Here is a 13,242-nt window from a genome sequence, read left to right on the forward strand (position 1 = left end):
ATAAGCACAAATGCTCGCCTTGCTCTGTTCTGTGATGCGCGTTCGTGACTCTCCTGTTCGAACTCGTTCAACAAAATGAACCAATTTTTTTTCGAGTCATTTCGTTCATTTCATTTGTTGAAAGAACAAAATGATAAATGACCGATCGTTTCTCTAGATAAGACCCTTATTCATCGTCTGGTATCGTTTAAAGCCCTTTGAAGCTGCACTGAAACTGTCATTTGGACCTTGAAACGGTTGGGGTCCAATGAAGTCCATTATATGGAGAAAAATACTGTAATGTTTTCATCAAAAACCTTAATTTCTTTTCGACTGAAGAAAGAAAGACATGGACATCTTGGATGACATGGGGGTGAGTAAATTATCAGCAAAAGTTTTTTTTTAAAGGGAACTAATCCTTTAACAACATTCTTCAAAATATATTCTTATGTGTTCTGGGGAAGAACGTCACAGGCTTATGTGTAAATAACACAATTACTTGAACTACTTTAAAGCGATATGTCACTACCAAAGCCTACACAGAGCCGTGTCGAGCAGTTTTTTAATCAATGGATGCACTATTTGAAGCTTCAAAAAGTCAACAATTCACTCCCATTCTACCGCTTGGAAGTAAAACAATACGTAGGATTATAACTTAGCCTGTTTTGTTCTTCAAAAATATATAGGTGCATCTCGATAAATTATAATGTTGTAAAAAAGTTAATTCAAAAATTGCCACTAACCACTCGGTGAGTTGCACAGTTTTGAAAACGAAAGTTAAGGGTTGTTTTAAGGACATGTTTGTGCATGCCCATAGACAGCCACTCTGAAGCGGTTAGAGGCGATTCTAAAAGAGTCAAAAAGTCAAACAAGGACCCATCGTCAACATTTCTGTGTCCACCACTCTAGTTCATCTTAAACAAACTAGAAAATAGATTCAAAGTGCTAAATACCGGAATTCTCCTTTAAACTACATCAGTCTTTGTGCACTGAATTTATTTAATACACGAGTTTCACAATCTGAGTTGAATTACTGAAATAAATTAACTTTTCCACGACATTCTAATTTATTGGGATGCACCTGTAACCATATTCAGTTATGATGCCTTGAGGGCGAGTAAAACATGGGGAAATATTGACTTGTTAGTGAAATATAACTTTAAGGCAAACATGGTTGGAGAAAATTTCAGTTGTTTGCATTGTCTACATTACCTGGTATTCTTTGATCAGACAGCTTGCATCTTCACCAAGGTACATGATCAGGCACTTCAGCAGGCACTTCAGCAGGCACTCTCTTCTGATGTCTATGTCCAGACTCTACAAAATGTTTAAGATGTATTGTTTTTATTAGACCAAAAGACTACTAAATTGATTGCCACAAGCAATTTTGTTCGCATGCAACCAATACCTGATCCATAACTTTAATAGGACACCACCTATAGTTTGGAGGACACCACCTTTGCTCCTAATAACCTGGAGAAGCTGAGAGCTCTGTCTGTCCAAAGAGGCCATAAATCTCAATTGTAAAGGTAAGGTTGTGATGCGACAAAATTCGGCATTCATCTGTAAGAAAGAGAAACAAAAAATAGACTTCTGAAAAATATTATTTTTTCTTTGAGAACAAGTTGTAAAAATACATAGACACACAAAGCATTAAACAACAAAAGGTATAATTAGGGAATCTAAAACATTTTCAAAAACACTACATACTAAAATACCATTGTAAAAACTATGGTAAATTCAGGATTAGTCACTTAAATTTTAACATTTTTCAATACAAATAAATGCTTTTACCTCCTCTTGTTGAAACAGAGCTGGCCATCTTTCTTGCAGTTCTTGAACACTAGGTTGGTTTTCCACAATCTCTTGTCTGCGAAAGGCAAACGTCTTTGTCATTTTTTCTCTGATTGTCAATGCATTGTTTCTTTTCTTCACTTCCTTTACAAGTGCCAGGCGCTCAATTTCAAGGTTTGCTGATGTCTCTCCAGCAGAGCGTTTAACATTTTTTGCTGGAAAAGCATGGTCTGAGGCTTTGGTTTTCAGAGAATTTACCAAATACTCAGGGCATCCAAGACCTTTCAACTGTGTGCGTAGGTTTCCCATCTTCATTTTAAGTCTCTGTGTCCACCCATAGCACCCATTGAAGGATCCTTTTTCTGCTAAGCAAGGGTGTTTCTTGATAAGTGCCTCTGAAACTTCACAGAAGTTTGCACTGCTGGGATAAGATTTATATTTGTATATCACATCACAAACCTTCTCCAGAATATCAGACTTCATCTTTGGAGTGACAGTCAGCCTTGTTCCGTTAGCCTTTGTGGTGGAATTTTCCTTTTTCCTAATGCTAACCTATAATCTGACTATCCGCTTTCCCTAAAATGCTCACTCTGTAATACTCCAGCTCCCTGCGTCTACAATCGACAACCGCTGAGTTTTTTTACTAATCCTACCCTACTCAAGCTCTCTTGCGTCTACAGTCGACATCTTAGCTTCGAGTTTTCTAAACTACTCTACTCAAGCTCTCTTGCGTCTACAGTCGACATCTTAGCTTCGAGTTTGCTAAACTACTCTACTCAAGCTCTCTTACGTCCCCAATCGACGTCTTAGCTTCGAGTTTTTCCTTTACCTAACAACTCCTATGCTGCGCAGCTTAAATGACAGACAGACTTCAGTAGATGTCCCTTGAATGCTCTTTATTACAGCCAGGAGTTCTCGAGCATTTCTCAGAGAATCTCCCAAGAATAAAGAAGGCCGGAGGATCTCAGACAATTTCCATTGAGAATCCCACCGAAAACACGGAAACAACAGTTTTTATACAATAGGGAGGTATGGCATAATGACATTAATTTGATTGGTTATTCATTTACAGTCTCTTCTGTTACTGGGTAGAGAAGAATATGTTTTGACGATTACTTCATTGATCACAAGTTCTAACTTAGTCATCTGTCTAGTTTCATTTCCCATATTTGTTATTTATACACACAGTCAGGGGTTCGACACACACACATTCATGTAAAATACAGAAAGTCTTAGGACATGGTTTTTAGAGATTTAGCAGGTAAAACAAGGTCAAATATTAAAACATGGTTTTCTTAATATTCAGTTTAAATTTTCCACCACACCTTAAAAAGAGAATTTCCCCTCTCTAGTTGGAGTTCAGTGTCATAAGAAAAGCGTGGAATATTAAATTTGTTTGGCCACTGTTGATTTCTTGTAGAAACTGTTTCTGAGCCATGGGGTGAGATGATGATTGTATCATCAGTGTCGCCAGAGCCAACGGAAGACAGAACATCTTCATTAGTCTGGGTCCCATCATTTGTTTGAGCCGTGAATGAGTCTTCGTCTGGCAACGGGATAATCTTTAGAGTGCCAAGACTCTGAAGTTCTCCAGTGTTCATCAAATTTACAAATACATTCCCAAATTCTTTGTCCTGGTACTGTAGTCTGAATCTACAATTTAATCCAAAAGCTTCCCTCACTTTTTCACTGAGCTCATCCGCTGATTCGGGAATCCCATCTGGCAGAAGCAACTTTCTTGAATCATCTTGACCCACAATCATCAAAAGCTTGGCAGGTCTTCTTCCTGACATGCTAACAGATTCTGGAAAAAGAAAATAAATAAGATTAGATACAGTACAAGTAACAGATAATTGCTAGAAATTTACATGTTCACTACATCTTGTGCACTTTTCTTAGAATTTATAAACAAGTCTAACCTCAAACATGTATATATCTCTTCAGAACCACCATGCGTCTCCCCCCAATTGTGTACTGAACAAGTGGATATGGGTCTGTAAGGTAATGGTGCTCTAAAAGTTCAATTTTCTTGTCAGATGACTGGACCAAGACATAGGCTCTATAATGTTCAGTATACCATGCATCAAGTCTTCTGACAATGAACAGTGGTTTGTCCTGCAACACAATAATTCGCACAATTTCTGCAAACTCTGGAAGTCCTGAACATTCTGAACATGAGCAATGACCATACTTTCTCTGTAGGTGAAGCCTTTAAATGTTACTTCCTTGGACAAGCACACAACATCCAGGTTTGGGTGTTTCTGTTGTACAGTCTGTGATATGTTTTCATTCAGAACATCAATGGGAATATTAGAAACATGTGATACTTCCAATCTTGATGTAAGAGAGCTGCACTGATACAAATGATACGCCATATGAAACTGATGTCTTTGTGACAACGACAGGAGCACATTCTTGAAGCAGTTGGTGTGACGCACAACTCTTTTAAAGAAGCTATGCTTAGCCTCGAATCGCATTGTCCACAGAGCAACCAGAGGGCCAAATTTCTCTATTAGCTCAGGATAATGCTCCAAGTAGTGGTGTTTGGGCAAAATTTTAGTCTCTGGAAAAACTTCTTGGAATCTGATTCTATGCTCCGATATCTTGAAGGCCAGATATGCTATAGAAGCTTTGGTGTGTAAAGGAGCGACAACAAGATCTACGATATCTTTCAAATCATTCAGAAGTTGCCACGCAGGTTCATTGGCAGGCACTCTGTCTCCAATCAAAAAAGGAAAAAACCTCAACAGGCTCCAATTGTCATGGGCATTACCCCCTACTGTTCTTCTTGCAGAAAATGTGAGGAACAGTATGTGGACGATTTGTCTTGTCATTCCATTTGAATGGAAAGTTCTGAATTGCTTTATTCAGGTGTTCCAAGTTGAAATACTTTTTAGATGAAAAGACTGTCAAGGACAAAGCTATCTCAAAAGGGACTATACCCTCAAACATTGTGCAAACATTGAAGTGTGAATTTTTCTGAAAACACACCCCCCTTTCACACCAAAATGGTGAGGCAAGTCATTGTCTTTCATAAACTGAAGATGAGCAGAATATAGTTCTTCAGTTCTGATGCAGAATGTTTCAGATCCAACTTCTTGAGTCTGGTATTCTTCTTTCTCTGCTGTACAAAATCTGCAGACATATTTTCCAGAGAAATTTTCCACAAATCCGGCAATACTGTGAGCACCAGGATTGTCAGCAACAATACACTGAACTGTGCCCTTCACAGTCTTTCCGAGTTTTTCAATGAAAAGTCCATGTCTCTCCAAAGTGACAAGGTCATCAATCAATGGTTCCAGCACTTTGTCATACCCAAAACGCTTAACATCACTGCTTTTAATTAAAGCAGCTAGATTTATAGCAGACAGGGATGACTGAAATCCCTCATGTAAATTGCCGAATATCCAATACACTGCAAAAACGTTGTGTTTTTTCTTGGACGTGCCAAGGGGGTTGCATATCTCAAATTCATCAACGTACAAAATTAAAGAGATAGCAGGTTCAGAAAGCAGGTCATTCCTTTGAAAGTTGAGTGAATCAAAAAAGCATACATTTACATTCATCTCCTTTATACACTGATTTTAAATGAAGTGTATTATCAAGTATTGGCTGGCAACTCAGAAGTTGCTGCAGGGATTGTAGAATTGGAACGTACTGAAATGTCCTTCGGTCACTACGATCAAGCACATACTCTACAGGCTTTACTACTGAAAAATGGGCTTTGTAGTACAACTTCCGTTTCAATGTAGTGGAAATTGGACCTTGCTCTCTGATTGCTGTTTGAATTGGATGTGACTGGCAAAGAAAGGTGGCTAACTCATTTACAACAACTTTATCAACCTGCAAATTATGTTCCTGCAGTGTCTGGTGAATAGTTTGATTAACAACTGGAACTGAAACTGTACTTATTAAATACTGCAACTCCTGCAAAAGGTCATAAATGGCCACACCAGGTACAAGAAAAACGTGCTCTAACTTTAATAGGACTGAGGCTAATTTGTGCTCTATAGCTTTGGACAAGTCTTCAGTATTTTCTTACACCAGACCAGAGGATGTATGTTCATCAAGTGAGACATCTTCGTCTGATTCATTGTCATCTTCTGCAGAAACAATAGGGACTGGTCTTACACTGACAACAATGCCAGGCTTTAAGTCCTCTTCAGAGAATGATTTGTGTTTTCTTGCCTTGTGTGTTTTAAATGATCCATAAATATTGGTTTTGTATGAGCACCCACTAAAAACACAAGGAACAGTTTCATTATTTTTCAGGTGCTGCCCAATGTGATGGTGTTTGTTTGTATTCACAAAGCAAGCATTCATAAGTTGTCAATGCATCTTTTTGAGGGGGATGCTGAGGATGCCTCCTTGACACATGGCTCTTCAGAGAACTCCAAGTTTTAAAAGAACAAGGACAGTCTGAATAAACACAAGGATAAGGATGACGAAATCCAAAATACCGATGGTCAAGCTTAAAATGCTTGAGAAGCTCAGAACGCTTGACTTGGGAGACACCACAATCTTTGCATTTCCACATTGAGTTACTTACCAACGAGAATGGAGAGGTAGAGCATAGGAGAAGTAAGATTTACAAACCTGACCTCCAAAGCAATAATTAAAAGGACCTGTCCTAATTGTTGATGTTCAGCACCCTATCCTACAAAAGACAAAGAGGAATAAAAAAAATGTCTCACATAAACGTAAAGACAACTAACCGTTAGGGATGCACCGAATATTCGGCCACCGAAAATTTTCGTCCGAAAATGGCCCAAAAATGCATTTTCGGTTTTCAGCCGAAAGACTTTTATCACCGAAACAATACGGCCGAAATGTTGTGATGACGCAAACATAAACCGCGACCTGCATGTGCTTGTCTGAAGCAACATGTCTGCGGTGTGGACGCATTTCAGTATATCTGATGGTGCGTTCACACCAAACGCGAATAGAGCGTCTGGCGCGAATGATTTCAATGTTAAGTCAATGTAAAGACCAGTATACACGCGTCTAGAGGTCCTGCGGCGTGAATGAGGCGTTTTGCGCAGCAGCGTAAACGCGAATTCGCCTCATTCGTCGCGAATGATTTTTTTTTGGTGCATTCACGCGTTTGATGCGAATTCGCGTCTGACGTCCAAGTTGAAAATTTTAATTTAATAAAGCAGAGAAGCTACTCTTCATCAAGAAAAACCTGCCACTTTACCTCAAGACGTAGAATGGGCTTGTCTAGTGTTTAAATATCCACTTTGCACATCTGCAATTCTTGGTGCATTTGTTGTTGTTAAAGTTCTACAGATAACATATAGACTATGGAAGTCTTTGTTTTGATACACTATTATTTTAAAGGCCTACAGAGAAAATATTGTTGTATCTTTAAGCACTTGTTCTGAATGCTCTTTCCTGTAGTAGTCCTAAAGAGAAAAATTTTAAATGCACTTGACCTAAATGCACTTTGTTTTTATGAGAGAACATTTAATTTCAAAACCTTTTGTCAGGCCAGTAGGCCTGTACATTATTATTTAATGTACATGACTGGGGTCAAGTTAAACATTTAAGTTTGAATTTTATTTTATACTGTGCATTGTTGCAATGTGCTAAATAAATATTTGCATAATTTGTAATTGATTTATTCTTTGAAACTTTAATATTAATTTATGCAATTGCAATGCCTTGATTTTAGTAAAGTTAGTACACAGTCATAGCCATAAATGCAATGGTACTAATAATTGGCATAATTTCTTTCGGTGTTTCGGTTTTCGGCCTTGGTTTCCTCTTTTTCGGTTTTCGGTTTCGGCCAAGAATTTTCATTTCGGTGCATCCCTACTAACCATATGTAAAACAACAGTACAACATAATATTTTATGAAATCATACATGTTTACCAGGGCTTGACATTAACTTTTTTGCTCACCAGCCACTGTGGCTAGTGGTTTTCTAAAGTTTAGTTCGGAAAAGTGTTGTTTGGGTATATGTACAAGTATAATAACAGGACAGGTCATCAAATAGGCCTTTTTAGCTCTGATATAGGTTGCGTGTAAATATCCTTAAATCTAGATGGAGAAAACAGTTGCTTGTCTGAATTGTTTTTCATTTATTTTTTATTTTTTGTGTAAATATAATTTATTCTCAAGCAATATTCTCATCAGTGTTCATCAGCTATGACATTTAAATGTAGTAGCCTATATTTTGAGTATGAGCCCATACAGTAGCCAAGTGAAACAGAGACAGTTTATTTTATTAAATATCAAAAATCAAAAAGGCAGTAGGGGTAAAATCTTTGCGTGGCAGGGGGAGCTGCCATTCGACCAGTCACAGATATATGCGCCCGCCACTCGACCAGTCACGGATATATGCGCCCGCCACTCGACCAGTCACGGATATATGCGCCCGCCACTCGACCAGTCACGGATATATGCCCGCCACTCGACCAGTCACGGATATATGCGCCCGCCACTCGACCAGTCACGGATATATGCGCCTGCCACTCGACCAGTCACGGATATATGCGCCTGCCACTCGACCAGTCACGGATATATGCGCCCGCCACTCGACCAGTCACGGATATATGCGCCCGCCACTCGACCAGTCACGGATATATGCGCCTGCCACTCGACCAGTCACGGATATATGCGCCTGCCACTCGACCAGTCACGGATATATGCGCCTGCCACTTGAACTTACACAATATGTAATATATGTTTTTATAATTTTATAATATCAAAAATCAAAATATATGTTTTTATAATTTTATAATATCAAAAATCAAAAAGGCAGTAGGGGTAAAATCTTTGCGTGGCAGGGGGAGCTGCCATTCGACCAGTCACAGATATATGCGCCCGCCACTCGACCAGTCACGGATATATGCGCCCGCCACTCGACCAGTCACGGATATATGCGCCCGCCACTCGACCAGTCACGGATATATGCCCGCCACTCGACCAGTCACGGATATATGCGCCTGCCAGTCGACCAGTCACGGATATATGCGCCTGCCACTTGACCAGTCACGGATATATGCGCCTGCCACTTGAACTTACACAATATGTAATATATGTTTTTAAACCAAATGCAGCGCATATCCCCTGAAGCCAGCGGGAGCCAGAACGGTACGCACAATAGGTCAATATTCACCATTAACCAAACGCTTTTCGCCTGACTTACAACTACTACCAGCTTTTTTTAATCCTGAGCACCAGTCTCATGAGGCTTGCGCCTGCCTCAAAATCTCTCACTGTTTTAATATACAAGACAAACCCACAGACAGTGCAATGCTGATCTTATTTTACCTATTTACCTATATATGTTTTTATAATTTTATAATATCAAAAATCAAAAAGGCAGTAGGGGTAAAATCTTTGCGTGGCAGGGGGAGCTGCCATTCGACCAGTCACAGATATATGCGCCCGCCACTCGACCAGTCACGGATATATGCGCCCGCCACTCGACCAGTCACGGATATATGCCCGCCACTCGACCAGTCACAGATATATGCGCCCGCCACTCGACCAGTCACGGATATATGCGCCCGCCACTCGACCAGTCACGGATATATGCGCCTGCCACTCGACCAGTCACGGATATATGCGCCTGCCACTCGACCAGTCACGGATATATGCGCCCGCCACTCGACCAGTCACGGATATATGCGCCCGCCACTCGACCAGTCACGGATATATGCGCCCGCCACTCGACCAGTCACGGATATATGCGCCTGCCACTCGACCAGTCACGGATATATGCGCCTGCCACTTGAACTTACACAATATGTAATATATGTTTTTAAACCAAATGCAGCGCATATCCCCTGAAGCCAGCGGGAGCCAGAACGGTACGCACAATAGGTCAATATTCACCATTAACCAAACGCTTTTCGCCTGACTTACAACTACTACCAGCTTTTTTTAATCCTGAGCACCAGTCTCGTGAGGCTTGTGCCTGCCTCAAAATCTCTCACTGTTTTAATATACAAGACAAACCCACAGACAGTGCAATACAGATCTTATTTACCTATTTCTCATCTGATCTTATATTTTATTCGCTCTTTTTATCCGTATATGGAAGTGCTCTCGTGGCTCTATTAAGCCTCGCGATCAGGGTGGGAAATTAACTTTTTTGCCCACCAGCCACAGTGGCTGCTGGATGGCCAATTTTACCAGCCACTTGTATTTTTTACCAGCCACTTTTTCTGGAATTCAAATTTATGAATGAGAACTGTGACTTTGATAACATTGACGTCCATTACAAATATGTAATTCGTTTTATCCATTTAACAATATGAGTTATGCTGCACTCAGGAGCCAATTTCTGTTTTCCTCCGTGGATGCTCATGGGCGCACGCCCTTTTTTTTTTTTTTTTACAAAAAAAGCACTATTTAGCACAAACAGGGCTACCATAATATGTAAGCAACATGTATGTACATGTTTGTATTTTTGAGAGAATTTTATGCATGGTTATTTTACAGTTTATTTTTTAATATTAGTTAAGTCTGTATGACCATAAACGATGGAGTATTTAAATGTATTTTGCTGCTATTTGAAAAAAATCCAGCAAAACGCGCCCACGCGTTTGTCGACCCCAGAGGGTTAACTCGATAATAAAGCCGTAAAGTAGGCTATCTTTCAACTCAGGACAGCACCACTTCTCACAAATACAGATAGGATTGGAGATGAAAAGTTTAAATGAATTGTTTGCATTTTCGGACGACGCATAGGTTCGACAGTAAGCGAACTAAGCGAACCCTCGTTTTCCCTTCGTCATCAATGCGCCACTTGTTCGAAAAGTACATTCACTTCATATTTACTTCGCCCTCAACAGGTTGTACATTCATATACTGCTGACTCCGCGGCGGGCCTCTTAACACCGGGTATATTTTTTTAATTTTCCTTTCGTCTGTACCTCAGCTATATGTCATGGTCCGTTCAGCGCCGTGTCCGTAAAGCACAGCGCTGAAAACCAATCAAATTAGTTACTCGACAAAAGTGCATTATTTTTACTTAGCAACAGCATTCTTTGACAAAAGATGTCTAATCCGTTACAAGGAATGTTTTAAGTAGTAACCAATAAAAATATGTTTTACAATTTACCCGCCACTGTGGCTGGTATACAAGGCAAAGTCACCCGCCACTTTGAAAAAGTACCAGCCATTGGCTGGTGGCGGGTGCTAATTTCCCACCCTGCTCGCGATCTCTCACTGTTTACACCTATCAGACACTCCTAATGATATACAAGAGCACACAGACAGTGCAATACAGATCTTATTTACCTATTTCTCATCTGATCTTATATTTTATTCGCTCTTTTTATCCGTATATGGGAGTGCGCTCGTGGCTCTAAGCCTCGCGCCAGCCACACGATATCTCCCTGTTTACACCTATCAGACACTCCTAATGATACAGGAGAGCACACAGACAGTGCAATACAGATCTTATTTACCTATTTCTCATCTGATCTTATATTTTATTCGCTATTTTTTTATGGGAGTGCGCTCGTGGCTCTATTAAGCCTCGCGCCAGCCACACCAGCCACACGATCTCTCACTGTTTACACCTATCAGACACTCCTAAAGATACAGGAGAGCACACAGACAGTGCAATACAGATCTTAATTACCTATTTCTCATCTGATCTTATATTTTATTCGCTCTTTTTATCCGTATATGGGAGTGCGCTCGTGGCTCTATTAAGCCTCGCGCCAGCCACACCAGCCACACGATCTCTCACTGTTTACACCTATCAGACACTCCTAATGATACAGGAGAGCACACAGACAGTGCAATACAGATCTTATTTACCTATTTCTCATCTTATCTTATATTTTATTCGCTCTTTTTATCCGTATATGGGAGTGCGCTCCTGGCTCTATTAAGCCTCGCGCCAGCCACACGATCTCTCACTGTTTACACCTATCAGACACTCCTAATGATAGAGCACACAGACAAGTGCAATACAGATCTTATTTACCTATTTCTCATCTGATCTTATATTTTATTCGCTCTTTTTATCCGTATATGGGAGTGCGCTCGTGGCTCTATTAAGCCTCGCACCAGCCACCAGCCACGCGATCTCTCACTGTTTACACCTATCAGACACTCCTAATGATACACAAGAACACACAGACAGTGCAATACAGATCTTATTTACCTATTTCTCATCTGATCTTATATTTTATTCGCTCTTTTTATCCGTATATGGGAATGCGCTCGTGGCTATATTAAGCCTCGCGCCAGCCACACCAGCCACACGATCTCTCACTGTTTACACCTATCAGACACTCCTAATGATACAGGAGAGCACACAGACAGTGCAATACAGATCTTATTTACCTATTTCTCATCTTATCTTATATTTTATTCGCTCTTTTTATCCGTATATGGGAGTGCGCTCGTGGCTCTTTTAAGCCTCGCGCCAGCCACACGATCTCTCACTGTTTACACCTATCAGACACTCCTAAAGATACACAAGAACACACAGACAGTGCAATACAGATCTTATTTACCTATTTCTCATCTGATCTTATATTTTATTCGCTATTTTATCCGTATATGGGAGTGCGCTCGTGGCTCTATTAAGCCTCGCGCCAGCCACACCAGCAACAAGATCTCTCACTGTTTACACCTATCAGACACTCCTAATGATACAGGAGAGCACACAGACAGTGCAATACAGATCTTATTTACCCATTTTCTCACCTTATCTTATGTTTTATTCGCTCTTTTTATCCGTATATGGGAGTGCGCTCGTAGCTCTATTAAGCGGCGCTAGTCACCAGCCACATGATCTCTCACTGTTTTCATCTACCAGACACTCAGATTGATACACGAAAACACACAGACAGTGCAATCCTACTCTTATTTACCTTTTTGTCATCATGTCTAATAATTTTATAAGCTCTTTTTGCCCGTGAAGGAGCGCGTCTCGTGGCTCGTCGCGTCAGCCTCTAGCACTGCCACAAGATCTCTCACTGTTTTACAGCTGCCTGTCATCCAGGAATGGTGCAGGAGAACAAACTGTCAGTCACAGAACATGCCAAAGTCAAGTGAGTAAATTGAATATTTAAACATCACATTGTTGTTTATGAAATATTGTTTAAGTACCTTTTTAAGTAGTTAGGCTACCTGTATACACTTTTGGGTGTGGATGGCTGATTTCAATTAATACACCTTTTCTACAACCAATACTCGTAACTCGACTACATTTTCTTAGCTTCAGATATCGAGCAATTAATAAGATAGGTTATTTAGTGAGCGTGTGGGTGGCACGGGGTGACAACCACCACCTCCACCCATCCATAAAGTGTTTTCTGTGACAGTGTTGGCTACAAAGATGAAGTTGGACTTGCCATCTTCGCAGTAGTGAACGCGCGGAGAGAAATGCTCATTTCATACGGATTACATAATCTGAGAGTATAGCCTATTTATTTTTGTTTTGAATTGTTTCGTTTAAAACTAGGCTAGACATTTCTACCTTTCTAGATACT

At 40.3% G+C, this 13,242-nt stretch overlaps 1 protein-coding gene across 2 annotated transcripts in view; it reads right to left on the reverse strand.

Annotated features, from left to right (window-relative positions):
* LOC143738786 (immunoglobulin kappa light chain-like) overlaps positions 1–13,242 on the reverse strand; it is a 64,137-nt gene that overhangs the window by 29,874 nt on the left and 21,021 nt on the right. The window lies entirely within an intron of this gene.

This window comes from Siphateles boraxobius, unplaced genomic scaffold, assembly GCF_051911475.1.
Source record: "Siphateles boraxobius isolate OS27281-9 unplaced genomic scaffold, OSU_SipBor_1 1, whole genome shotgun sequence".
Taxonomy (NCBI): domain Eukaryota; kingdom Metazoa; phylum Chordata; class Actinopteri; order Cypriniformes; family Leuciscidae; genus Siphateles; species Siphateles boraxobius.